General features: G+C 34.3%; 1 protein-coding gene across 1 annotated transcript in view; it reads left to right on the forward strand.

Moving 5' to 3' along the window:
• Positions 1-8006: 8006 nt before the first annotated feature.
• LOC118188262 (protein C-ets-1-like) overlaps positions 8007-27010 on the forward strand; it is a 144436-nt gene continuing 125432 nt past the window's right edge. The window contains exon 1 of the mRNA XM_035358659.2: positions 8007-8347. The gene's annotated coding sequence lies outside the window, so the exon portion shown is untranslated. The remainder of the gene's footprint in view (positions 8348-27010) is intronic.

A 27010-nucleotide genomic window follows, 5' to 3' on the forward strand; every position in this document is an offset into this window, starting at 1 on the left:
TGCGATGCCGAAGGGCCAGAGTTCGAATCCCGGAGAAGGCATGGTTGTAACTGTCCGTTCCTTCATAGGAAAGGCAATGGTGGCCCACCTATTAGGTGCCTCCATAATAAAGAGACCACGACATCCGGCCTTGTATAGATTAATGGACTGTGTTACATTTGTAATTGTTCACAATCTGCCGTTAGGAGGGGAAAAAAAAAAAGTATATTTTTATATTACGAAGTTGCCTTTGCGCCAAGACTGAAGCCAATGACAGTATTTTCTAGAAGCGAATTTTCTAAGATTCTGTGAAAAAGATCACCATTTCGAAAAGAAAAAAAAAATTCTGTTGCTAAATATTTTTCATAGAATCCGCATAGAATTAATTTTTCACTTCAGAAACCTTTTTCTAACCGACGTTTTGGCCCAGCAGCGGCCGAGCGGTAAAATCGCTTAACACTGCCTCGAATCCCGCGAACGAGGTGGCTGCATAGGCGTTTTCGTAGTCTGTCCCATGTGTAAAGTGTAGACAAGCTAGTTTCCCTTATAAAGTCCTCCACGAAGGCATCCCTTTCCTTATTCAGATAACACTCGAGGTCTTTGCCGTAATCACGTAAACAAACAAACTAAACGATATTTTCTTTAGTTACGTATAAATGCAAACATTTCTGTACGGCTCTGAACAAACATTTTGGTTTTATTTTTTTAAAATGAACACGCCGTTCAACCGGGATAGTTAGTGACTCTGACTGCCGCACCGAAGGGCCGGGGTTCGAATCCCAGAGAAGGCATATGAATTTATATATGTTACGGTGAAACACCGAAATCTGGAGAATGTCGACTTTCACCGGTGAATGTCAACATTCACATAGTCTCTTGGTGTATGTCCGAAATATTTTCCAAGTACTCTTATTTCTGACTCACACCGGTTCAATGTCGACATTCACCATGCACTAATGGTGCATGTTGAACATATAACAATATTATATTTCCTTCTCCGTAATTCATTCGCGAAAAAACGCACTTGAGACTCAGAATAAGAACTTAAAACACACAGTACATTCAAAATGAGAAAGGAAAATAATAGAAGTTATAAACTTACCAAATTATGTGATTCAAATCTTATTTACCGCAACGGTACTTACGTATTATCGCAACCAAGTTCACGCTATTTGTAAGTTTGAGTAAAAAAGTATGAATAGAAAGACAATGTACATTTATTAATTACAGATAATTTTAATACAGTTTTTTATATTATTTTGCTTTAAAATATAAAATAGCAATTAAACCCTTCCGGTTTCGAATTTAAATAAGTTGCAGAATTATTTTGTTGGCGGAAATCTTTTAGCTATTGCTTTTAGCACTGATTGAAAACCGTATTCGCCATAACCATGTACACGTCGACTTATTTTTACTGAAAAAATATCCCAGAATTGCACAAAAATGGCATTGCGCACACTCTTCACTTTATCCATGTACACTGCTATTTTCTCATAAATTACAAAAATTTTCACGAAAATGCAGGAAAATTTTGTGAATCTCCACATGCTCTTTTTACAGATAACAATATTATATTTTCTTTTCCGTCATTCGGTCGCGAATAAACGCACTTGAGACTTGAAATAAGAACTTAAGAAACAATACATTCTAAAACACACAATACATTCAAAATGAGAAAGGAAAATAATAGAAGTTAAAAACTTACTTAATTATACAGTACGTTCTAAAGGAGAAAATAAAATAACAGTCATAAAAATTTTACTAAATTATGTGATTCAAATCTTATTTATTGCAACAGCTTAAAACTATTATGGCACTTTATGACCTCTCTTTTCGACTTTCACCAGAGCATATCTGTGATTGTCGACATACACCGGTGAGGGTCCGAATATACAAGAATGTAGTGAAATATTCGGTCTTTCACCGACGTATTTGGTGAATGTTGATATTCTCCGGTGAAAGTCGACATTCTCCAATTTCGGTCTTTCACGGTAACATATATATATAGTATATAGTGTCTATGCGCAATGAGCATTCTAAATGTGCAACGAGCCAAAAGTCCTCTCGAGAGACTGATAGTAGGGGAAGAAGTGTGGGAAATCATCAGACCAACCCCGGGTGCTAGTTCTCAAAATTGGGGGTGGAACTGAGCTAAAGTCGAGTGTATGGTGGTAAAGGATTTTGTCAACTGTGGGATCATTTGACTCCTTGCACGATGAATGTCGTGGATAAGTGAAATTAGTAAAAACAACATGATGCGTACAAAATTTCCTTAAATATAAGTTTAGGGATCGGAGGAAGGACTGAAAAGTTAGACTCCATAATTTTTACAAAATTAATTTCTCTAAATTTAAAAATGCCAAAGCGAATATTTCCAATCGCAAAAATATTTTAAATGACAAATTTGTGTCATTTAAAATATTTTTGCGATTGGAAATATACGTCTACGATTATCGTTTGCGAAAGTAAAGGCCGCGTAAGAAATTTTATGGACATGATATCACTATGAGCCGAAAGTTTAAACTGTATATTTGAGTTATTTTGTACAGAAATGTCATCATTACGGAGCATTGAAAAGGATTTCTACATATTAAGGGGAAAAAAAGAGGGAGAGAAAGAAAGAAATGCAAATAATTTGTCAAAAATAATCTGAAACACGGGGACATAAAAAAGCATCGTTAAAGTTGCCGACAAACGCTGTGATAGCCTTATGCTTGAATGATTCGTGGAGATAAATAGCGTGACGCGGTTGTTACTGATGAAAGAAGAAGGATTGAGTGGTAAAGAGGCATATGCAGGAAAATTATAAATCATAAATAAATAATTAAGGTTTTATTTTGCTTACTTTCAGAAAATGGATGCAACATTTTCATTGCGGCAACTTTCTTTAGATGTAAGAAAGGCAAAACTGCCTTTTTTCGGGGGGGGGGGAACAATCAAAATCGATTACTATGGGTAGATCTCTTCTCATCTGCCATGATGTTCCGGTTAAAAAAAGGGGGCTCTAATATTCCTTTTACTTCATATGCGTGCGAAGGAAGGACTAATATAATAAGCACCGACATTTATAATTTAGAAGATGTTAATTATTAGTTTATGACTTCTTTTTTTGATTGACATAGAACGATTTTATAGATGCTGTAACAGTAGAACAGTTCACCAGGAAGAAGAAGCACCCAGACCACCCAGCTTAGAATTGCCATACACGGTTAATCGGCCTAACCCCTAGAGGCATAAAACCCCGTTCAACCAGGGGGACTTATATGTTCACACAGTCTAGGTTCATGTATGTCTGCAATTCTGTCTACCAGGACCATGGAGGTCTACCAGAACATAGAATTTTACTTCCCACCTCCCATAAACAGAACCTAGCTTCTGTATTACTCTATCTTAAGTCTCTATCACATATGCTTCCGCTACGCGAGACTGGACGTTGGAAGGGACATTTCTCAGAACCCGCACATTTCCACGAAACCTACGTAACTAGGTTACCATTTTCACTTACTAAACAGACTTCCACCCCCGGGGGCCAACGTAGAGAACTGTGCGAAGCTACTGGCTAGGATCTGTACCTAGGGGTACGGGGGTATAAAATTTATGAACTTGGTGGTTATGAAGGCCCTGGGAAAGGTCACTTATTAGCCGGCCTCGGGGGTCTGGCATGTTCTGAGTGGTTGGATCCGTAGCCGGGGGTTTTCTTCCCCGGTTTGCTGGGTAACGGCCCTCTGCGACGGGCTCGCCCATGCGACTGGCAGGTAGCAATTAACGACCAGTGCTGCCTGGAAGATCGTAGATTATTTCCAGGTGGTGCGCCGCTCCTCTGGAGGGGTAATAGTGAAGGTTGAACCTCCACGATGTGCCTAAAGGGGAAGTGGACCTGTAATGTGATTTAGTTCACGAGGCAGGGCAGCCGAGGTTTATCTTATCTTACTAAACAGACCTTGAACGCCAAATATTAATTGATTATCGTTCAGATTGGGATCACCTGATCCTTCAGAAGCAGAACTTTCGTCTGATTGATGGATCTGTACCCGGGACAGAGCTGCAGACGGAACATTTTCGGCGAAGTTTCAAAATATTTCTTTGTAGGCGGGACATCGTTTCCGTAGCTAGGCGGACTTCGCTTCCAGGGGGAGGGCTGTTTTTTCTAGGAATCCTCCCGGTTAAACCACTGCTACCATAATCTCGTTTCTCAGAAAAATCCTGTCTAACAGTGGTTAGATGTGATAACCCCTTTAAGCGTCCGTAGCGGCAACAACTTCAGACAGCCGGAATAAGTCCTGCAGTCTTGCACGATAATAGAGGCAAGAAGCAGAACTTAAGTTCACGTACGCAAAGTCAGAGATGGACGTCCACGCTTCCACCAGCAAAAAGAAGAAAATGCAACGCAGTCCGTCCCCAAGTATTGACCAAGGGGAGCCAAACCCCCAAGGACAACCTCGTAATCTAACCATTCAATAACCCCAGAGCCAAAGGGGTAGACAAGACAGTACTACATGGTCCCTTCCGAGCCTGAACCTAGCACCAAATAAATTATGGTTTTAGTCCTGTGAAGACTGATTTTATAGCTCCGTGGTCGAAACCATGCAGGAATAAGAGGAAGGGCCCTAAGTGCCTCGAAGCAGTGGAGACCAAAACACTGCCTCGAAGCAGTGAAGACCTCGAAGCCTCGACCCACTGCCTCGAAGCAGTGGAGACCAAAACACTGCCTCGAAGCACTGAAGACCTCGAAGCCTCGACCAACTGCCTCGAAGCAGTGGAGACCAAAACATTCAGTGACTTGGCATAAAGATCAATGGATTTGGACATGATTGGAGGCAAACATATATTCTTGCTTCATGCTGGAGACTTCATAAGTGCAGATCCTCGGCAGTAGCTTCACCGGTTTTACAGGCGTCGACCTCCCCCCCGGAGGGGGCAAATTGTAGGACAACACAAAAATGTGAAATCAACTTTTTTTTAAATTTCTTGCTTGAATTTTTTTTTATGACATTAAAGCATAAAATTTGCTTCGGTTATGATTGCATGTTGAACTCACCCGTTTAATTCCGTAATTTAGTTAGTTACCAAAATACTCAATTTTAAGGTATAAGGTATTTTCTCCCCCTCTTCCGTGGGCCTTCGTGGTGTATTTGGAGTATACTGGACTTGTATGCGAGAAGTTTAGGCGAGAAGTTAGTGTATGCGAGAAGTTCAGTTCCGGCGAGGGTATTGCTCGTTTTTTTTTCACGTCTTCTGCTTCAAATATTCTAATGACGCTACAAAGAAAGTGGGTTCAATAATTCTCATCTTCTTTGATACATTTTTACAAACAGTAGTGTGCAAATTAATGTGAACCCAGTTGAGTTTTAGGTATTTTTATTGAACCATTGGAAGTTATTACAGTATGTTAGTTTAAAATGTGACCACCTCGCTGGCTTGTTTGACACGTTTTAACATACGTTTTATCAAGTTTTGATATGTTAGCTTTCCTTCATCATCGTGAAACCATACTTGGATTAAAGAAGAACCCATCATTTCTTTACTTAAATTTTCGAATGGTTTCTGTCGGGCAAATTTCCTGGCCTATCTAAGAGCTTAGCATAATTTTATTCAATACTTATTTTCTCGTTTTTCAACGTGGGGCATGGCACAAGGTCTTGTAAAAATGTCGTGTTCTGTTGTTCAGAGTTCCGTCAGCTTAGGAATTACGTTTCTTTAATCGCTTCGGTATATTTTCCGGAATTCATCATTCCATCACTTGGCAATATGGATTCTGGCCCATATACGGAAAAGCATTCCCAGAAACATTTTCTGAACTGGGTTATTTTACACACTAGTCGATATGTTTAGGAGATAGTTTCTCCCTGTGTGATTTCCTGATGTAGCGAGAGCCACTAGCGGCCGAGCGGTAAAGTCGCTGAACGCTGGTAGTTCGGTCCGAGGTTCGAATCCCGCGAACGGGCTGGCTGCATGGGTGTTTTCGTGGTTTTCCCCATGTGTAACGTGTATACGAGCCAGTTTCCCTTAGAAAGTCCTCCACGAAGGCATCCCTCCCATTAGGCAGATAGCCCTAGTGTGCTTTGCCTTAATTAAATACACCACACCACCACACCTGATGTAGCGAGACGCCTGACCTTGTGCAACGAAATGGGTTTCATCTAGGAAAAAAAAAAAAAAAAAAGACGTTTTCCTATTGTTTTTCACTTCATTTTTCCTCTTTTATTTTCTTGACCACCATAGTCTCTTTTCATCATAAAAGTTGTTTTTATAAAGATGGGCAGCTTTACCACCAGCTTTTAGTGGTCTACGACGAATAGCGGATTCGTGAACATGAATGCCTGACTGTTAAATCTATTTGAAGGTCAAAACTTAACAACCTAGGATTTAATTTGGATTTCCTTACTAAAATCTGACACTAGTTTTTCTCTTTCTCTAACACCTTTCTTTCTGCTGGCATGACAAACTGCCTGCCGTTTTAAACCGTCTAATGATTTTGTTAACAGTACCCAACAGCATGTTACACTTAAGCAATGCCCCTTTGTGTCATAGAAATGTGCTAAATTCTAACACTAACTTAATGTTAGTGTTAACTTAATGTAAGTGTATTATTTCTTTTCTGTGGAGTGTCGGAAGATGTAAGTGTATTATTTCTTTTCTGTGGAGTTTCTTTTCTGTGGAGTCATTTAAGACTTGTCATACAGCTTTTTCAACATGTAATACAGTCTAAAAAAGAAAAGAAAAAAAAAAAAAATGTACCTCAAAGAGAATAACACTGAATCACCTAAAAGTAATACGGTGAAAAACAATGAACAGTTGCGCGCAATAGCAGCTGTAACTAGCTGTAACTGTAATATATCAGCTGTAAACTAGGCCTACCAAACTCAGGAAATCAGATAATGTGAAAATTCTACCTCCCTTGTTCACATAAATTTGCACACTACTGTATATGCAATTCTGCTGTTCTCAGTTCATCATATCAATTTTCAGTTTTCTTAATAAGGCGGTTTGCTAAACTCTTTTTTTTTTAAATATATTTTTATTATTAACCTTTTGTGTGTTCAATTTATTAATTAAACATCATATTCTTCGCACTTACCGCACATACATTTCAATCCAACAGCAAAATCACAAAATGTTTTAAAACGAAATATCTTTAGAATTTCGGATATACAGTCTCACGCGCTGGAGAAGAAAATGTTTTAATCCATACAGTGTTGCCATTGCTCGCTTTGAAATCTGATTTTGCTAATAAGAAATTCGTTGTCAAAGTTTTACGAAATATGAAAGATGACATTCAAAATTCGCTTCCAGTTGCATATGATCGGATGGAGGACTACGTTATTCAGAATTAGATGATCCTAGGTACCGTCGTTTTTTTCGTTGTGCGGGGAACATACATATATGCCTACTTCATTATTTAATTTCTTTAAAAATAATACAGGGCGATAATTATTTGGTGGCAACAGTTTGAAAAGTGATTCGCCGTTTAGAGTGGACGACGTAAAATCCCGTTTCGAGTCTAATAGTTGTTGGTTTCGGGTTGACGGCTCTATATCTATATTGATATAAGATATTGGACAGTGCGATTGAAGATTTAAAACATTAAGAAGTATGTAGTAAAATTTGACACTGCTAAAGTACTGTTACTAGAGTAAGGACTGAAAGTTTGAACTTAGGAAAAAAGTTTTAAAGGAATAAATTTTCATGATTCATTAATTCGAGAACATTTAACTTTCCCTCATCCTACGTTTGCATTTAAAAACTTAATGCTCAAACATTAACGCGCATTTTTGATCCTGCGTATAAAAATAACAGAAAATAAATTACTACAAATACTGCCATTATGTAAGTTTACAACGGTTTCTCTTAAAAGTTTTATTTCCCCTTAAAAATATCGCCAAAGGCAGCGATAAGTCAGTTTATAAGTACACCTCAGTGTCTCTTTTCTTGGGATCGTAAGTTCTCCAAATGCATGTGTCAGGCCGTGAACCTGTGCGTCTGACGTCACAATCTCCTCCCACTTCGCCATTCACCACTCTTGGCCAATCAGAGCCGAAACCCTCTCATTCACTGTCTCGGAGAGTTGCAACAACTCGAAACGCTTGAAGCAAAAGTTTTTGTTGTAAGATCGTAGTTCACGGTTTTGATTCGGAGAGTTTGTAGAAAGTGATACACCCTAAGGACTTCGATCTGTGCTTGAATTTGGGCCGAAATTTGTAAGAATCTGCTGTGACTTTTACAGCAGATCTCATTCAGTAAATGTGACTGTCAAATTCGATTCAAGCATTGTTCAAGGTCGCGTTCAAGATCCCCATCTGTCTTACCCGCGGAACGGCTTCGGAAGACTTTTGGCGAAGACGTTCGCTTCTGCTGAAAGGCGTCTTGGGTATGTGTAAACCTCGATCGTTTTAACTATTTTTATTAAATAAATCACTTTCTTAAGTTTACTTAACTGTATTTGTAACGTAATTTGTGACTTTTAATCAGACATCTGTCTTACTTTGTCTGTCTTGGTAATGTTTTGTTTGCTGCCTCCCCCCCCCGCGTCTTGCTAGTACCTTAGATGGCAAATTTAAAACGAATTTATTTGGTAATTTGTAGGAAATTTGCATCTTGCTTAGTGTTTTATTTCCCATGATAAAATATTCAAAAAAGTGTTTCAATGAGAGATATACTAATTAAGCGTGAACCCATAATGTATTGCGAAAGCTAAAATGGTTTTATTTAGTCACTGAATTAATTTGTTTTCACATATTTTAATATATATATATTTGCATATATTCACTATATATATATTCTTCCTCTTCTTTAAATAAAAGAAGGGGAAGAATTAACTTTTTCCTAAACTATATTTATATTGCTAGGTTAGATTAGTCAGTTGAAACGCAAAAGATGTATTTTAGCATAAAATAAGCATATTTTAATCTTTCAGCTATTTTCCCAAACCCTTAATAAAATTCACGTAAAGTAAGTACGTTTTCTTTTCATGAAAAATGCCTAATATGTACAAAACTTATTGATCTTAATATAATATATTATTAATTAGATTAATTGATAGATTAGTAAAATTAATAATATATATTAAATAATGAATAGCTATTGTTTATTAAGTATTGAGAGTGTAGCTATTGTTTATTAATTACTGAATTTCTTTTCAAATCGTCTTAATCGGAATGATATCTGTGGGAATACACAATAATGAAATGCAAGCCCGGCGTTTTTTTTTTTTTTTTTTTTTTTTTTGCCGCCAGTTGCAAACTCTGCAACTTCAAAATTCTGCCGCCCGGTTCCTTCCGAAATTCTAAAAATTTTGCCGCACCAAAATTCTACCGCCCGGCCCGACCGCACGTATTAAACATGCTGTGGCGCCGACCCTGATGAAATGATTCTTCAATATTTTTCTCATTTTAGGAAATTTCATTTGCACATTGATCAACTAACACCTTAGATGGTGCGAAGCGTTTAATTATTCATTTAAAACAATTTATTATACACTTTTTTAAATTAAATTTAGTTAAAAAAGTTTAAAATTTAGATTAATTTTTAATCGCAGTCTTCACTGACGTGAAGGAAAAGTTAATTTTTTGTATCAGTATTAGTAAATCCGTTTTTACAGCATTTTTTGTTGATACATCTTTTAACTACGCTTGTTCGTATTTTGTTAACGATAAGAAATTCTCTAAAAATTGGGTTAAAAGCTTTCGAACCGCGAGAGATTTAAATGGTAAACGGAATTAAAATACTGTTCGGGAAATATCTCGTATAATAAAAATGCTCATCGTACAGGTATGAACAAGTAACTTGAAAATGTTCTCACAGTAATTTTCTTTACAACTTTTTCATCACATTTTTGAGATCCAAGGCATCTTACTGTAATCTTACTATATTCGTGAAGACTTGTCTTCTAATATATGTAAATTTTGTTTCCAAAATTACAAAAAAAAAAAAAAAAAAAAAAAAAAAAAAAAATGTAAAAGTATGCATGTAAAAAATATGTAAAGTATGTAAAAGTATGTATGTATGAAGAGAGATGTGTATTAGTAGATGTAGAAATATTATACCATCCATAATACAGAGAGGCTATGAAAGGTATTCTATTCAATTCTAAGATATATACATTTGTTTTTATTGTATAAAGTATAAAAGTATACATGCACTTTATTTTTATTGATATTAATAATAATAATATCATAATCTATTGATGGTAATAATAGTGTAGATAATAATATATTGATGGTAATAATAGTGTACATAATAACCCATTGATGGTAATAATTTCATTTTTTGTGTATAATCCATTAAAGGAAATTTACAAATTTTTAAAGCTTTTTATTATGTTTAAAATAACCATTTTCTAAATTTTCATTCAAAAATCAGGAATGTCTGTATATACATATATATATGTGTATTTGTTTTTATTTCATCCTAAATTTGTTCATTCGTGCGTAAAATGCATAAGATCATGTAATTTTGTCATAATTTTCATGGTTAGAAATTCTTTAACACTTTATATTTAGGAGATCTCCACCCTTTTACATTCCAAACTGTGTAGACGCCACCTTTATTCTTTGTTCGATGTTCCAACTGCCATAAAACAGGTTGTTCCTTTGCGACGCTCATTTTTAGTTCGGAGTTGTATACTAAATAGAATATAAACGTTTTAATCCAATCCATAACGTATTAAGAAGAACTTTATAATAACCAGCAGTATCAGAGTGATAATGGCACCTCTTAACCGGAGACCTTCGAAACGATTCAGAACATAAAAGAAATGGAATTAAAACTTTTTCAGCTGAGGAAGATGTAGATTTTTATGCTTAAAATTTCTCTAAACGCATGTTGAATGGCGTGTGCTTAGTGTTACTATCGACATGAAATATAAATAATCCTACATTTAGATAGTTATTGCAATTGAATTTTTAGCTAGTGACTGCCGTAATTGCCCGTTTCTCTTAACCTCAGTCGCTACTATTTCGACGGTCGAATTCCCCGAAGCCATTTCATATAACTTATTGTATCTATTTTTGGTAACTAAAGGCAGGGTTGGAATGACCATTAAGCAAAATAAGCACTCGCTTTTAAACATAGAGGGAAAGGGGACCTTTGTACAATTATTGACGATAAGCAGAATCGAAGATAAGAGAGATATGTAGAGGAATCACAGAAAGGTTTATTTTCTCGTGTATGTACCACATAATGTCATATTATCTTGTAAAATTGAAACATGTTCTCATTATTGCCAAAAGCTGACAGATACCTACCTACCTACACAAGGGATTTAAACATTTTTCAGCTGATTTTTCACTTAAATGTCAACCGGTACCACAAAAATGTAAAAACAAAATGTAACTTTATGAACATGAAGCATTATAAAGAAATTATAAATGACGTTCATTTTCTCAGCGGAAAGTGTATTTAAAATCTCAGGAGAATGGTTTTACAGCCAAACACGTTGAGTACATTATCTATACTATTAAAATTGGTGCATGTCTGTTTGTGGCATTATCTCATCCGGAATTGGTTCGAGAGAGGTATCCCCGGATTCCAAAAATTCGTGGGAAGCCATTTCGACAATTCTCATCTTCGTACGATTTGAATCAGCCGAGATATTAATTGAAAACTCTGAAAACGCCAATTTTCGCCCTCATTTTTCCGAGTGGCAACGGTCTCGCACGCTGGAAATAAAAATCTGTTTTATTTCGAAAAGTGTTGCCACTGCTCGCTTTCAAATCGTAGAGTTTATTAATAAAAAATTTACTAGTTTTAGAAAATATGAAATAAAAATAGGATTGCCAAACATTTAATATTCAAAAAGTTCCAAAAGTTCGTAGGATGCCAATTTCGAGCATTCGCATCTTCTTACGACTTTAATCAGACGAGATATTAATAAAAAACTCTTAAAACGCTAATTTCGCTCTCATTTTTCACAGTGGCAACGGTCTCGCACGCTGGAAATAAAAATCTGCTTTATTTCGAAAAGCGTTGCCACTACTCGCTTTCAAATGGTAGAGATTCTTAATAAAAAAATTGGTAAGTTTTACAAAATATGAAATAAAAATAGCTTTGCCAAACATTAAATGTATTATTATTATTGAAGAAAGCATGCGATTGCGTGACGTTTTTGTATATCGAACATTTTTCATTAATATCAGCATTTTAAATAAATAGCCGCTGTTGGCAACTTTTTTGTTTCGGGTTAGTATAATTGAAACGATATGTTATTGCCACGTTAATTCTTTAATTGATAATAAGAAAATGTTGTTTATATTACATTAAATTTAAATCATGACGTATAAACCTGAATCGTCAAAAGTTTTTGTTTCCTGGTTTGGCAATAAAAAAATTATTTACGAATTGGTTGTTGCTTGGAAAGAATGAACTGATTTCATTCATACTGAAATGTTTTTATACATTTGCTTTACAAGGATACGTAGAACTTACAAATTTTGCTTTGGCTGCAGCTCGCTCATTTGGTAAGCTTGTTCACTAGTCTTTCTAAATACGTATATTGAAAGATATATGTTTTCTAACATTAAATTTGAGGATATGATGACCAGAGTTCTTATAATTAGAAAAAAATGAATGAGAAAACATTTTAAATTAATTCAAAATATGCAAAATAAACATAATAATCTATTAAATAACATAATAAGCTTCCTTTAAGTTTTTTTTTGAAAATAAAATTTTACTTTACTGTTTATTGTTTTACATATAAGGCTTCAAAATCTTGTATAAATACTCATTGCCTTTAAATATCTAGATCCGGTCCTAGCTGAAGATAAGGAACATAGTTATCATAGATATGTATTGCAATATATTTAACTATCTTTTGTTATTTAAACTTACTAATGTTGATTTCGTATTTATCTTTCGCGCAATTATGGCTCTTTGCCGTTTGATAACTGTATCAAATTAGGAAAATTCTTTGTTGAAATGCAAGTCAGCCGAAAGAGCAAAGCAGCTGGTTTATATCTGGATCCTTTTAAACGATGTAGTTTTTAAATAAAATATTTTGGAAGGAGCTTTTAACCATTTTGTTTCCCATTTGCATCGCTTTTCTGTTTAATGGTTTAAAATAATACGTTAACGTTGAAGTTCAGCGGACTTACTGTAATATGAAATCACGTAATGTATCAGAGTTTTCAGGTTTCTTTGGCGCGAGAAAATTTCTTTCCTAATGGAATGCGTTTTGCCGAAAAACTTAGAGCAAACTCCGGCCTCAAGTGGATGGAGAATCTGATTACTTTATATGATGAAAAAAAAAAAAAATAGTTGGAAGGTTAAATAAAATGGTATGGAGCAAAATTCAAAAGACAGAAACCTAAGACGTAATTTTTGTTGACCCATTTCTTTTTCAATGAAACGTTAAACAGAGACTCCCTCCCACCTTGTTGATATTTTTGTTTGCATTTCACATGTTGATTACAGATTGATCTTTTTTTAAAAAAATTTAAAACTCGATTTTTTATATTTGTTTTTACACATCCTCTCTGAAAACAGATGTAATTTTTCATGAAAAATGTATTAATTGATGCAATCGCGACGGGCTCCACTTCGTCAATCCGTCATTGATTTAGCTTCTATCAAAATGTGCTTTTTCTTAAAGACTAATTTTATGAAAAGATATATCATTTTTGTGTGCTGGAAACTGAGAATTTTCATAAATGATCCTCAATTAATGATTTTGAAATTTAAACCTAAGTAGACGCTTTAGACAAAGCTTTTCCCTGTCTTTTTACTTCCTTGTACGAAGTAAAAAGGAAGTATTGTAATCGCGAAAAGTTTCAGGCAGCATATTTCAACGAAAATATCCATTTTGACCGCTATCGAATGCAATTTAACGATGGTTTTGCGTGATATCTGTACGTAAGGACAGAATAAAAGACTTTTCCTCCAAAAAAATTATAAAACTGCTTTAAAATCAATTCTGAAGAGAATTTTTCGTAGCGTCTGTACGAACGTATGTACGTATGTGCGTACGTACGTACGTATCTCGCATAACTCAAAAACGAGTAGCCTCAGAACGTTGAAATTTTGTATATAGGACTGCTATAACATGTAGATGTGCACCTCGTATTTTGGTTGCAATCGGTCGCACCAAACGTATAAATATATTTATATATATATATCCACTCTGTTACCCGACTCAGTGATCTCAGTTTCTTTACTCTTATATGTTTGTAAATTGTACATTTTTTTCTTTAAAAATGATTGAATTATGTTGTTCTTAACTTCCGGTTAAGGTTTTTATGCCTTTAGTAAATCTCTATGCAATATTTTTAGAATTATCAACAATTTTAAAGTTGTTTAAATGCCGCTAAGCCTAATACTTCTCTTGATGGCGGCCATTGATGTTTACATTTGAAACAGGAGACTAGTGGATTTGTTGCCAATCTAGAGAAACTTAGCTTCGCAACAACAAAGATAACGCCTTCATTTATTATTGCCACAATTAAATCATGCTTAATTCTTTCTGGAATTTTTCGAGGAAATAAGTGTTTGAGATTTACTTCGTAATTTTTAATATAGATATTTTGAGTTTTTATGTATTTTTGCCTTCTCGCGAAGTGAGAACTGAATTAATTAAATGAGAAATACTCAATCGTCTGTGAAAAATTGTTTCCTTTTTGTTTTGTTTGCTTAATTTCTTTTATACATCATTTTAGCTTTATTATAGTATTTGAATAGAACATGTGGCAACGATTAGATAATTTTATTCTTTAAATGATATAAATTTTGTGCATTATGAGTTATAAGATGAACGAAATATATAAGTTAACTGTTATATAATTATTAATACTGTTAAGTGAATCTAGTGCCAGACTGTCGCTGTGGTAAACAAATACTAGAGTGAATTTTAAAGAATGCATTTATTCTATTGTGGTTTATGCGCTGTCGGCGAAGTAGATTTAATCCAATCCAATAAGTTTAAATGAAATGCAAGAAAAAATGCTTATAATTTAATATTCCGTACAAGGAAGTCATGTGGTGTACACATCAGATTTTTTTGTATTAGATTTTTGTAATTTTTCTCGGGTGAATACGAGCCAGTTTCTTTTAAAAAGTCATACGCGAAGGCATACCTTCCTTTAAGTAGATAGATAACCTTAGCGTGCTTTATAGTAATAAGTTAGCCGACTAACAGAAATGCAAAATCCAAGAGAGAGAAATTTATATGAAGTTTTCTTAAAATAACTTAATGATTTAAAAGATTATTTTTTCCTTTGATAGATTATGGCAAATTACTAGGACTGCCTGCCTAAGCGAAGCAATACCTTCGTGGAGGGCTTTCTACTACTGAAGGAAAGACGTGCGACTTTTACCTTCCTTTCCAAAAAAATTGCAAGTTGTTCGTTTTCAACCAATCAGCTATCAGCTTGTTTGTAAAGGGGAACCAGTTTCCCTTATGTTAACCCCAAAGCGATCTATGGTGATTGGTTGTTGTGACAAAACAGAAAAATTGTTTCAAACAGTTGTTCTTCTGAAACAAACCGACGTGTGATAGCAGCCTAAGAGAAATTGGTTCGCATACGTGTTACACATGGAGAAAAGTTTTTTTTTTTTTTTTTTCTGAACGGAGGGCACTATTTTAATTTTTTTCCGACATTGGCCACTCCTAAGGCCGGAAGTGGTGGCCATTTTATTGTGGAGGCGCCTAATAGGCGGCTACCGTTACCTCCTATGAAGGGGATGGACAGTTACAACCACGCCTTCTCCAGGATTCGAACCCGAGCACTTCGGTTTCGTAGTTGGCTCCACTAAATCGCCATATTATTCGGTATATATACACATGGAAAAAAACTAAGAAAACGCCCACGCAACCAGCCTCTTCCCCTGGAATCGAACCCAAGGCGGAACTACCAATGTTCAGCGATTTTACCGCTCGGCCGATGGTGGGCGCCAAAGAATAGTAATCGAATTGCTGATTAAGATGAGGATATTTTACCAGAAAGTAAATTCTGCTCATCAAACCCAGTCTTAATGGTATTTAGCAAAAGCGATTGAGAAAAAAACGTAGAACTTTATTTAATAATAATACATACGACCTTTGATCACTTAATAAATCGATATCAGATTGTTAAAAAAAGAGAATGTGGTGGAGCCTTCTTAAGATGACTGACCACAGTTTCATTTTGTGTGCAGGTGGTCGTCTTAGAGAGGGATATCCAATACGAATGTTTATGTCCCAAGAAATTATAGGTGTTATCAGAGGTAGTCGAAACAAGAGGTGATCGCTATGAAAGGTCCCTCTAATTTAACTTCACTAATTCTGGGAACCTAATCTATTTTTAAGTAACTATACTTCTTTCCACACAAAACGGCATTTTTTTACAAACTTGATAACTATATTGTGAGGGAGAGATAAATTGGTGGGCACGGATAAAACGAGTCAACGCTCTCCCCTTTCCAAAATGTGGGTGCTGTTCAGGGAGTAACTGCAACCGTAGGGTGTGTGGTAAATAAAGTGTAACATATAATTTCACAACAAAATTTGGAAGTAAAAAAATCTGAAGGAAAGTTTCACAAGAGGAAAACGAGCAAGGCGTATTCTTTTCAAAAAAGAAAAGGGTGAGGCCTGTCAGGAAAGGGCAGAGTAGCTGTTGAGACATTTTTAAGATTAAATAAGGGGATGGATATATCGATCAGAATCTCTGATATATATTGACTGTTTTTATTGTAGTTGACATATAGTGATTATTTTAAAATGAATTTATTTCCTTCAGACCTGTTTCAGGTTCAATCAGATTTTGCAAAATGTTCTGAATGAGTTCAAAAATAACAGAAATCTTTAATCTGCATGCCATAGTTGTAGAATTATCAAAAATTTAAAAGTGGCGCTAGGCTTAATCAGGCCGCCATTTGTTAACATTTGAAACTCTTAAGAGAGTAGTGATGTACAAATTATATGCGTATGAAAATGTATAATTTAAGTGTACTGAAAAAAAAAAAAAATAAGGATTTAAATTATTAAGAATTACTTTTATTGGATTTAAACCACTCAGCTTATTAAGCCGATACTATTTTAAAAAGATAAGTTAAAGCTTTTATGCTATATCGAATAGTGACATGTGTAAAGTGTCTGTTTGACAATATTATATGCAAGGCAGATAAACAGATCTTACATATCGTAATGATAAGACAAAACTTGCTAGGTCGCTCGGATGATAAATACCGTGGTAGCGTAACATAATGGGGGGGGGAAGTTTGGAAAGGTTTTAGTGAAGCTTCTAACATCAAAAGGAGAGAGAAAATGGAAGAGAAAAGAAACGCACGAGCGGTGTATATATAACTTTGACTGTAAATGTGAATTTAGCGGGTAAATGGTTAATATTTATCTCGAATCGCGTATTTTGAATCGTTGTTCATTGGAACCAAGCATTCGACGTGAATGCACCCGTAGTTCCCAATTTCTATTTTAGAAATACTATATTGGGGTTCTTATCAGCGGGCGGTGCGTATTTCGCGGAGTTGATGTCTGATTTCTTAAGAAAATGGCGTTGCATCACCATATACACTTCTATCAGCTCTGGTGGTTAATACTTGCTTTGCCAGATTTATTAACTTCTGTTTACCATAGAATCCTCCTTCTGCGGTTTTTCATTTTACAGATTAAAATTGAATTGCAAGAAAGGTTCCCCCCCTTAATATTATTCGCACGTTGCAATATTATAAATTAACTTCCTATTCTACGCAATAAACAATAAAATGGGGGGGGAGTACAATGCAAGAGGTATAGTCCTCTGGTTTCTAACTTCTATTAGTAAAAATACAGTAACTATAGTTTAGTATTTATTTATTATTTATTTATTTTTTTTTTGAGAAATTATTAAATCAAAAGAGCGTTAGCGATTTTGCCTCGTCCACTATAAGCGGCGTATTTTTTTTTAAATTGTTGCCACCAAGTATTATAACCCTGTAATATATTTAAAGTAATTAAATGATGAAGCATTTGCATGCATGTATGTATGCTTCTCGCATTGTTAAAAAAATCTGATGTGTACACCACATGACTTCCTTGTACGGAATTTTAAATTATACGCATTTTTTTCTTGAATTTCATTTAAATTGATTGGATTGAATAAAATCTACTTCGTCGACAGCGCATAAACCATAAAGAAACAGTTTTTCACAGACGATTTAGTATTTCTCGTTCAATTAATTCCGTTCTCACTTCGCGACTTCGCTACATAAAAACTCAAAATATCTGTATTAAAAATTACGAAGTAAATCTTAAACACTTATTTGCTCGAAAAAAATTCCAAAAGGGATGAAGCATGATTTAATTCGCAATAATAAAGAAGGCGTTATTTTTGTTGTTGCGAAGCTTAGTCTCTCCAGATTGGCAACAAATCTACCAATTCTGCTGTTTCAAATGTAAACAAATATGTTCGCCATCTTATTTAAAACTTAACCGCACTTAAACAGCTTTTAAATTGTTGATAATTGTACAAATATTGCTTCCAGAATTACGAAAGGCATAAAAACCTTAACCGGAAGATAAGAACAACATAATTCAATCATTTTTAAAGCAAAAAATGTACAATTTACAAACATATAAGCACTGAGATCACTGTGCCGAGTAACAGAGTGGATATATATATAAATATATTTATAAACGTTTGGTGCGGCCGATTGCAACCAAAATACGAGGTGCTCATCTACATGTTATAGCAGTCCTATGTACAAAATTTCAACGTTCTGAGGCTACTCCTTTTTGAGTTATGAGAGATACGTACGTACATTCGTTCGTACAGACGCCACTAAAAATTCTCTTCTGAATTTATTTTAAAGCATTTTAATAATTTTTTTGGAGGAAAACGAGTCTTTTATTCTATCCTTACGTACAGATATCACGCAAAAACATCGTTAAATTGCATTAGATAGCGGTCAAAATGGATATATTTTCATTGAAATATGCTGCCTGAAACTTTTCGCGATTACAATACTTCCCATTTACTTCGTACAATAAAGTAAAAAGGACGGTACCTAGATCCATAAAATTTTGAATAACGTAAACCTCCACCCGAACGTGTGCACCTGGAAGCCCGAATTTGTTTTATTATCTATTTCATGTTTTGTAACACCTTAACGAAACTCAACGATCTTAGCGAGCAATGGCAACACTCTGCGAGAGAGAATATTTTTATCTCAAGTGCGCGAGACTGTCTAACGGAAATAGTAAAGCTATGCTGTTTTTAAATATTTGTGATATTGTGAAAATTACCTCCGGAGTGTGTATCGAAAATTCGAGCTCGGTAGATTGTGTATCGAAAATTCCAAAGATATGCTTTTTAAAATTATTTTGCGATATTGCTGTTGAATTGAATTTTAGGGTTTAAGTGCGAAGAATATGATATTTGATAAATAAAGGTAACACACAAAACGCTAAAAAACGCTCCTTTGGGCATAATATAAAATCTGAAAACTTTCGGGAATGAATTTGTAAGAGCCTGAACGTTTATGATTTTAGGCTCTAATATTAATAATTATTTATAGAAAACACACGAGAAATATACTAAAAAGTGTACTAACCAATTTAAAAAGCAAATTTTAAGGTTTATTTATTTTACCTTTTCTAAATTTACAAAATGCTGATACATATTTAAATACATATGCTGCATTATTCTTATTTCTAAAAGTTTTTTATAACGTCGTATATTTCATGCCTGGAATAGAACAGTTCGATTTTTATTACTTTGTACCACCATACCGTTCATTATTTTAAAGACACTTGCAAAGGAATTATAGTTTTCAACCAGTTCTTATTTCTGATAGCAAATATACTTTATTTGTGTACAAATTATTGTGTACTAGTGTGTGTGTCTGACTATTGTGTACAAATTTGTAAATTTTAGTTTCATTTACAGTATGGAATGGAAATTAAATATATATAAAAGTTCCCTTTTCTTATTTGCCCAAAAGGACGTTAGACCCAAAAGGCTTTTAGTCTCAAAACGGCATTTTGCGTCATTTCAACTTTCTGCGTTGATTCACATTTCAAACTGTTGCCACGAAATATTATCGCCCTGTATTATATTTAAAGATATTAAATAATGAAGAAGTTTCATGAATGTGTACATGTTTCTCTCATTGTGAAAAAACAACGGTAAATTTATCTCAAGTGCGCGAGGCTGTTTAACGTAGAACTTACAAATTTTGCTTTGGCTGCAGCTCGCTCATTTGGTAAGCTTGTTCACTAGTCTTTCTAAATACGTATATTGAAAGATATATGTTTTCTAACATTAAATTTGAGGATATGATGACCAGAGTTCTTATAATTAGAAAAAAATGAATGAGAAAACATTTTAAATTAATTCAAAATATGCAAAATAAACATAATAATCTATTAAATAACATAATAAGCTTCCTTTAAGTTTTTTTTTGAAAATAAAATTTTACTTTACTGTTTATTGTTTTACATATAAGGCTTCAAAATCTTGTATAAATACTCATTGCCTTTAAATATCTAGATCCGGTCCTAGCTGAAGATAAGGAACATAGTTATCATAGATATGTATTGCAATATATTTAACTATCTTTTGTTATTTAAACTTACTAATGTTGATTTCGTATTTATCTTTCGCGCAATTATGGCTCTTTGCCGTTTGATAACTGTATCAAATTAGGAAAATTCTTTGTTGAAATGCAAGTCAGCCGAAAGAGCAAAGCAGCTGGTTTATATCTGGATCCTTTTAAACGATGTAGTTTTTAAATAAAATATTTTGGAAGGAGCTTTTAACCATTTTGTTTCCCATTTGCATCGCTTTTCTGTTTAATGGTTTAAAATAATACGTTAACGTTGAAGTTCAGCGGACTTACTGTAATATGAAATCACGTAATGTATCAGAGTTTTCAGGTTTCTTTGGCGCGAGAAAATTTCTTTCCTAATGGAATGCGTTTTGCCGAAAAACTTAGAGCAAACTCCGGCCTCAAGTGGATGGAGAATCTGATTACTTTATATGATGAAAAAAAAAAAAATAGTTGGAAGGTTAAATAAAATGGTATGGAGCAAAATTCAAAAGACAGAAACCTAAGACGTAATTTTTGTTGACCCATTTCTTTTTCAATGAAACGTTAAACAGAGACTCCCTCCCACCTTGTTGATATTTTTGTTTGCATTTCACATGTTGATTACAGATTGATCTTTTTTTAAAAAAATTTAAAACTCGATTTTTTATATTTGTTTTTACACATCCTCTCTGAAAACAGATGTAATTTTTCATGAAAAATGTATTAATTGATGCAATCGCGACGGGCTCCACTTCGTCAATCCGTCATTGATTTAGCTTCTATCAAAATGTGCTTTTTCTTAAAGACTAATTTTATGAAAAGATATATCATTTTTGTGTGCTGGAAACTGAGAATTTTCATAAATGATCCTCAATTAATGATTTTGAAATTTAAACCTAAGTAGACGCTTTAGACAAAGCTTTTCCCTGTCTTTTTACTTCCTTGTACGAAGTAAAAAGGAAGTATTGTAATCGCGAAAAGTTTCAGGCAGCATATTTCAACGAAAATATCCATTTTGACCGCTATCGAATGCAATTTAACGATGGTTTTGCGTGATATCTGTACGTAAGGACAGAATAAAAGACTTTTCCTCCAAAAAAATTATAAAACTGCTTTAAAATCAATTCTGAAGAGAATTTTTCGTAGCGTCTGTACGAACGTATGTACGTATGTGCGTACGTACGTACGTATCTCGCATAACTCAAAAACGAGTAGCCTCAGAACGTTGAAATTTTGTATATAGGACTGCTATAACATGTAGATGTGCACCTCGTATTTTGGTTGCAATCGGTCGCACCAAACGTATAAATATATTTATATATATATATCCACTCTGTTACCCGACTCAGTGATCTCAGTTTCTTTACTCTTATATGTTTGTAAATTGTACATTTTTTTCTTTAAAAATGATTGAATTATGTTGTTCTTAACTTCCGGTTAAGGTTTTTATGCCTTTAGTAAATCTCTATGCAATATTTTTAGAATTATCAACAATTTTAAAGTTGTTTAAATGCCGCTAAGCCTAATACTTCTCTTGATGGCGGCCATTGATGTTTACATTTGAAACAGGAGACTAGTGGATTTGTTGCCAATCTAGAGAAACTTAGCTTCGCAACAACAAAGATAACGCCTTCATTTATTATTGCCACAATTAAATCATGCTTAATTCTTTCTGGAATTTTTCGAGGAAATAAGTGTTTGAGATTTACTTCGTAATTTTTAATATAGATATTTTGAGTTTTTATGTATTTTTGCCTTCTCGCGAAGTGAGAACTGAATTAATTAAATGAGAAATACTCAATCGTCTGTGAAAAATTGTTTCCTTTTTGTTTTGTTTGCTTAATTTCTTTTATACATCATTTTAGCTTTATTATAGTATTTGAATAGAACATGTGGCAACGATTAGATAATTTTATTCTTTAAATGATATAAATTTTGTGCATTATGAGTTATAAGATGAACGAAATATATAAGTTAACTGTTATATAATTATTAATACTGTTAAGTGAATCTAGTGCCAGACTGTCGCTGTGGTAAACAAATACTAGAGTGAATTTTAAAGAATGCATTTATTCTATTGTGGTTTATGCGCTGTCGGCGAAGTAGATTTAATCCAATCCAATAAGTTTAAATGAAATGCAAGAAAAAATGCTTATAATTTAATATTCCGTACAAGGAAGTCATGTGGTGTACACATCAGATTTTTTTGTATTAGATTTTTGTAATTTTTCTCGGGTGAATACGAGCCAGTTTCTTTTAAAAAGTCATACGCGAAGGCATACCTTCCTTTAAGTAGATAGATAACCTTAGCGTGCTTTATAGTAATAAGTTAGCCGACTAACAGAAATGCAAAATCCAAGAGAGAGAAATTTATATGAAGTTTTCTTAAAATAACTTAATGATTTAAAAGATTATTTTTTCCTTTGATAGATTATGGCAAATTACTAGGACTGCCTGCCTAAGCGAAGCAATACCTTCGTGGAGGGCTTTCTACTACTGAAGGAAAGACGTGCGACTTTTACCTTCCTTTCCAAAAAAATTGCAAGTTGTTCGTTTTCAACCAATCAGCTATCAGCTTGTTTGTAAAGGGGAACCAGTTTCCCTTATGTTAACCCCAAAGCGATCTATGGTGATTGGTTGTTGTGACAAAACAGAAAAATTGTTTCAAACAGTTGTTCTTCTGAAACAAACCGACGTGTGATAGCAGCCTAAGAGAAATTGGTTCGCATACGTGTTACACATGGAGAAAAGTTTTTTTTTTTTTTTTTCTGAACGGAGGGCACTATTTTAATTTTTTTCCGACATTGGCCACTCCTAAGGCCGGAAGTGGTGGCCATTTTATTGTGGAGGCGCCTAATAGGCGGCTACCGTTACCTCCTATGAAGGGGATGGACAGTTACAACCACGCCTTCTCCAGGATTCGAACCCGAGCACTTCGGTTTCGTAGTTGGCTCCACTAAATCGCCATATTATTCGGTATATATACACATGGAAAAAAACTAAGAAAACGCCCACGCAACCAGCCTCTTCCCCTGGAATCGAACCCAAGGCGGAACTACCAATGTTCAGCGATTTTACCGCTCGGCCGATGGTGGGCGCCAAAGAATAGTAATCGAATTGCTGATTAAGATGAGGATATTTTACCAGAAAGTAAATTCTGCTCATCAAACCCAGTCTTAATGGTATTTAGCAAAAGCGATTGAGAAAAAAACGTAGAACTTTATTTAATAATAATACATACGACCTTTGATCACTTAATAAATCGATATCAGATTGTTAAAAAAAGAGAATGTGGTGGAGCCTTCTTAAGATGACTGACCACAGTTTCATTTTGTGTGCAGGTGGTCGTCTTAGAGAGGGATATCCAATACGAATGTTTATGTCCCAAGAAATTATAGGTGTTATCAGAGGTAGTCGAAACAAGAGGTGATCGCTATGAAAGGTCCCTCTAATTTAACTTCACTAATTCTGGGAACCTAATCTATTTTTAAGTAACTATACTTCTTTCCACACAAAACGGCATTTTTTTACAAACTTGATAACTATATTGTGAGGGAGAGATAAATTGGTGGGCACGGATAAAACGAGTCAACGCTCTCCCCTTTCCAAAATGTGGGTGCTGTTCAGGGAGTAACTGCAACCGTAGGGTGTGTGGTAAATAAAGTGTAACATATAATTTCACAACAAAATTTGGAAGTAAAAAAATCTGAAGGAAAGTTTCACAAGAGGAAAACGAGCAAGGCGTATTCTTTTCAAAAAAGAAAAGGGTGAGGCCTGTCAGGAAAGGGCAGAGTAGCTGTTGAGACATTTTTAAGATTAAATAAGGGGATGGATATATCGATCAGAATCTCTGATATATATTGACTGTTTTTATTGTAGTTGACATATAGTGATTATTTTAAAATGAATTTATTTCCTTCAGACCTGTTTCAGGTTCAATCAGATTTTGCAAAATGTTCTGAATGAGTTCAAAAATAACAGAAATCTTTAATCTGCATGCCATAGTTGTAGAATTATCAAAAATTTAAAAGTGGCGCTAGGCTTAATCAGGCCGCCATTTGTTAACATTTGAAACTCTTAAGAGAGTAGTGATGTACAAATTATATGCGTATGAAAATGTATAATTTAAGTGTACTGAAAAAAAAAAAAAAATAAGGATTTAAATTATTAAGAATTACTTTTATTGGATTTAAACCACTCAGCTTATTAAGCCGATACTATTTTAAAAAGATAAGTTAAAGCTTTTATGCTATATCGAATAGTGACATGTGTAAAGTGTCTGTTTGACAATATTATATGCAAGGCAGATAAACAGATCTTACATATCGTAATGATAAGACAAAACTTGCTAGGTCGCTCGGATGATAAATACCGTGGTAGCGTAACATAATGGGGGGGGGAAGTTTGGAAAGGTTTTAGTGAAGCTTCTAACATCAAAAGGAGAGAGAAAATGGAAGAGAAAAGAAACGCACGAGCGGTGTATATATAACTTTGACTGTAAATGTGAATTTAGCGGGTAAATGGTTAATATTTATCTCGAATCGCGTATTTTGAATCGTTGTTCATTGGAACCAAGCATTCGACGTGAATGCACCCGTAGTTCCCAATTTCTATTTTAGAAATACTATATTGGGGTTCTTATCAGCGGGCGGTGCGTATTTCGCGGAGTTGATGTCTGATTTCTTAAGAAAATGGCGTTGCATCACCATATACACTTCTATCAGCTCTGGTGGTTAATACTTGCTTTGCCAGATTTATTAACTTCTGTTTACCATAGAATCCTCCTTCTGCGGTTTTTCATTTTACAGATTAAAATTGAATTGCAAGAAAGGTTCCCCCCCTTAATATTATTCGCACGTTGCAATATTATAAATTAACTTCCTATTCTACGCAATAAACAATAAAATGGGGGGGGAGTACAATGCAAGAGGTATAGTCCTCTGGTTTCTAACTTCTATTAGTAAAAATACAGTAACTATAGTTTAGTATTTATTTATTATTTATTTATTTTTTTTTTTGAGAAATTATTAAATCAAAAGAGCGTTAGCGATTTTGCCTCGTCCACTATAAGCGGCGTATTTTTTTTTAAATTGTTGCCACCAAGTATTATAACCCTGTAATATATTTAAAGTAATTAAATGATGAAGCATTTGCATGCATGTATGTATGCTTCTCGCATTGTTAAAAAAATCTGATGTGTACACCACATGACTTCCTTGTACGGAATTTTAAATTATACGCATTTTTTTCTTGAATTTCATTTAAATTGATTGGATTGAATAAAATCTACTTCGTCGACAGCGCATAAACCATAAAGAAACAGTTTTTCACAGACGATTTAGTATTTCTCGTTCAATTAATTCCGTTCTCACTTCGCGACTTCGCTACATAAAAACTCAAAATATCTGTATTAAAAATTACGAAGTAAATCTTAAACACTTATTTGCTCGAAAAAAATTCCAAAAGGGATGAAGCATGATTTAATTCGCAATAATAAAGAAGGCGTTATTTTTGTTGTTGCGAAGCTTAGTCTCTCCAGATTGGCAACAAATCTACCAATTCTGCTGTTTCAAATGTAAACAAATATGTTCGCCATCTTATTTAAAACTTAACCGCACTTAAACAGCTTTTAAATTGTTGATAATTGTACAAATATTGCTTCCAGAATTACGAAAGGCATAAAAACCTTAACCGGAAGATAAGAACAACATAATTCAATCATTTTTAAAGCAAAAAATGTACAATTTACAAACATATAAGCACTGAGATCACTGTGCCGAGTAACAGAGTGGATATATATATAAATATATTTATAAACGTTTGGTGCGGCCGATTGCAACCAAAATACGAGGTGCTCATCTACATGTTATAGCAGTCCTATGTACAAAATTTCAACGTTCTGAGGCTACTCCTTTTTGAGTTATGAGAGATACGTACGTACATTCGTTCGTACAGACGCCACTAAAAATTCTCTTCTGAATTTATTTTAAAGCATTTTAATAATTTTTTTGGAGGAAAACGAGTCTTTTATTCTATCCTTACGTACAGATATCACGCAAAAACATCGTTAAATTGCATTAGATAGCGGTCAAAATGGATATATTTTCATTGAAATATGCTGCCTGAAACTTTTCGCGATTACAATACTTCCCATTTACTTCGTACAATAAAGTAAAAAGGACGGTACCTAGATCCATAAAATTTTGAATAACGTAAACCTCCACCCGAACGTGTGCACCTGGAAGCCCGAATTTGTTTTATTATCTATTTCATGTTTTGTAACACCTTAACGAAACTCAACGATCTTAGCGAGCAATGGCAACACTCTGCGAGAGAGAATATTTTTATCTCAAGTGCGCGAGACTGTCTAACGGAAATAGTAAAGCTATGCTGTTTTTAAATATTTGTGATATTGTGAAAATTACCTCCGGAGTGTGTATCGAAAATTCGAGCTCGGTAGATTGTGTATCGAAAATTCCAAAGATATGCTTTTTAAAATTATTTTGCGATATTGCTGTTGAATTGAATTTTAGGGTTT

This window comes from Stegodyphus dumicola, chromosome 1 (assembly GCF_044657685.1).
Source record: "Stegodyphus dumicola isolate Sdum_Otavi_A_Nest chromosome 1, ASM4465768v1".
In the NCBI taxonomy this organism is placed as follows: domain Eukaryota; kingdom Metazoa; phylum Arthropoda; class Arachnida; order Araneae; family Eresidae; genus Stegodyphus; species Stegodyphus dumicola.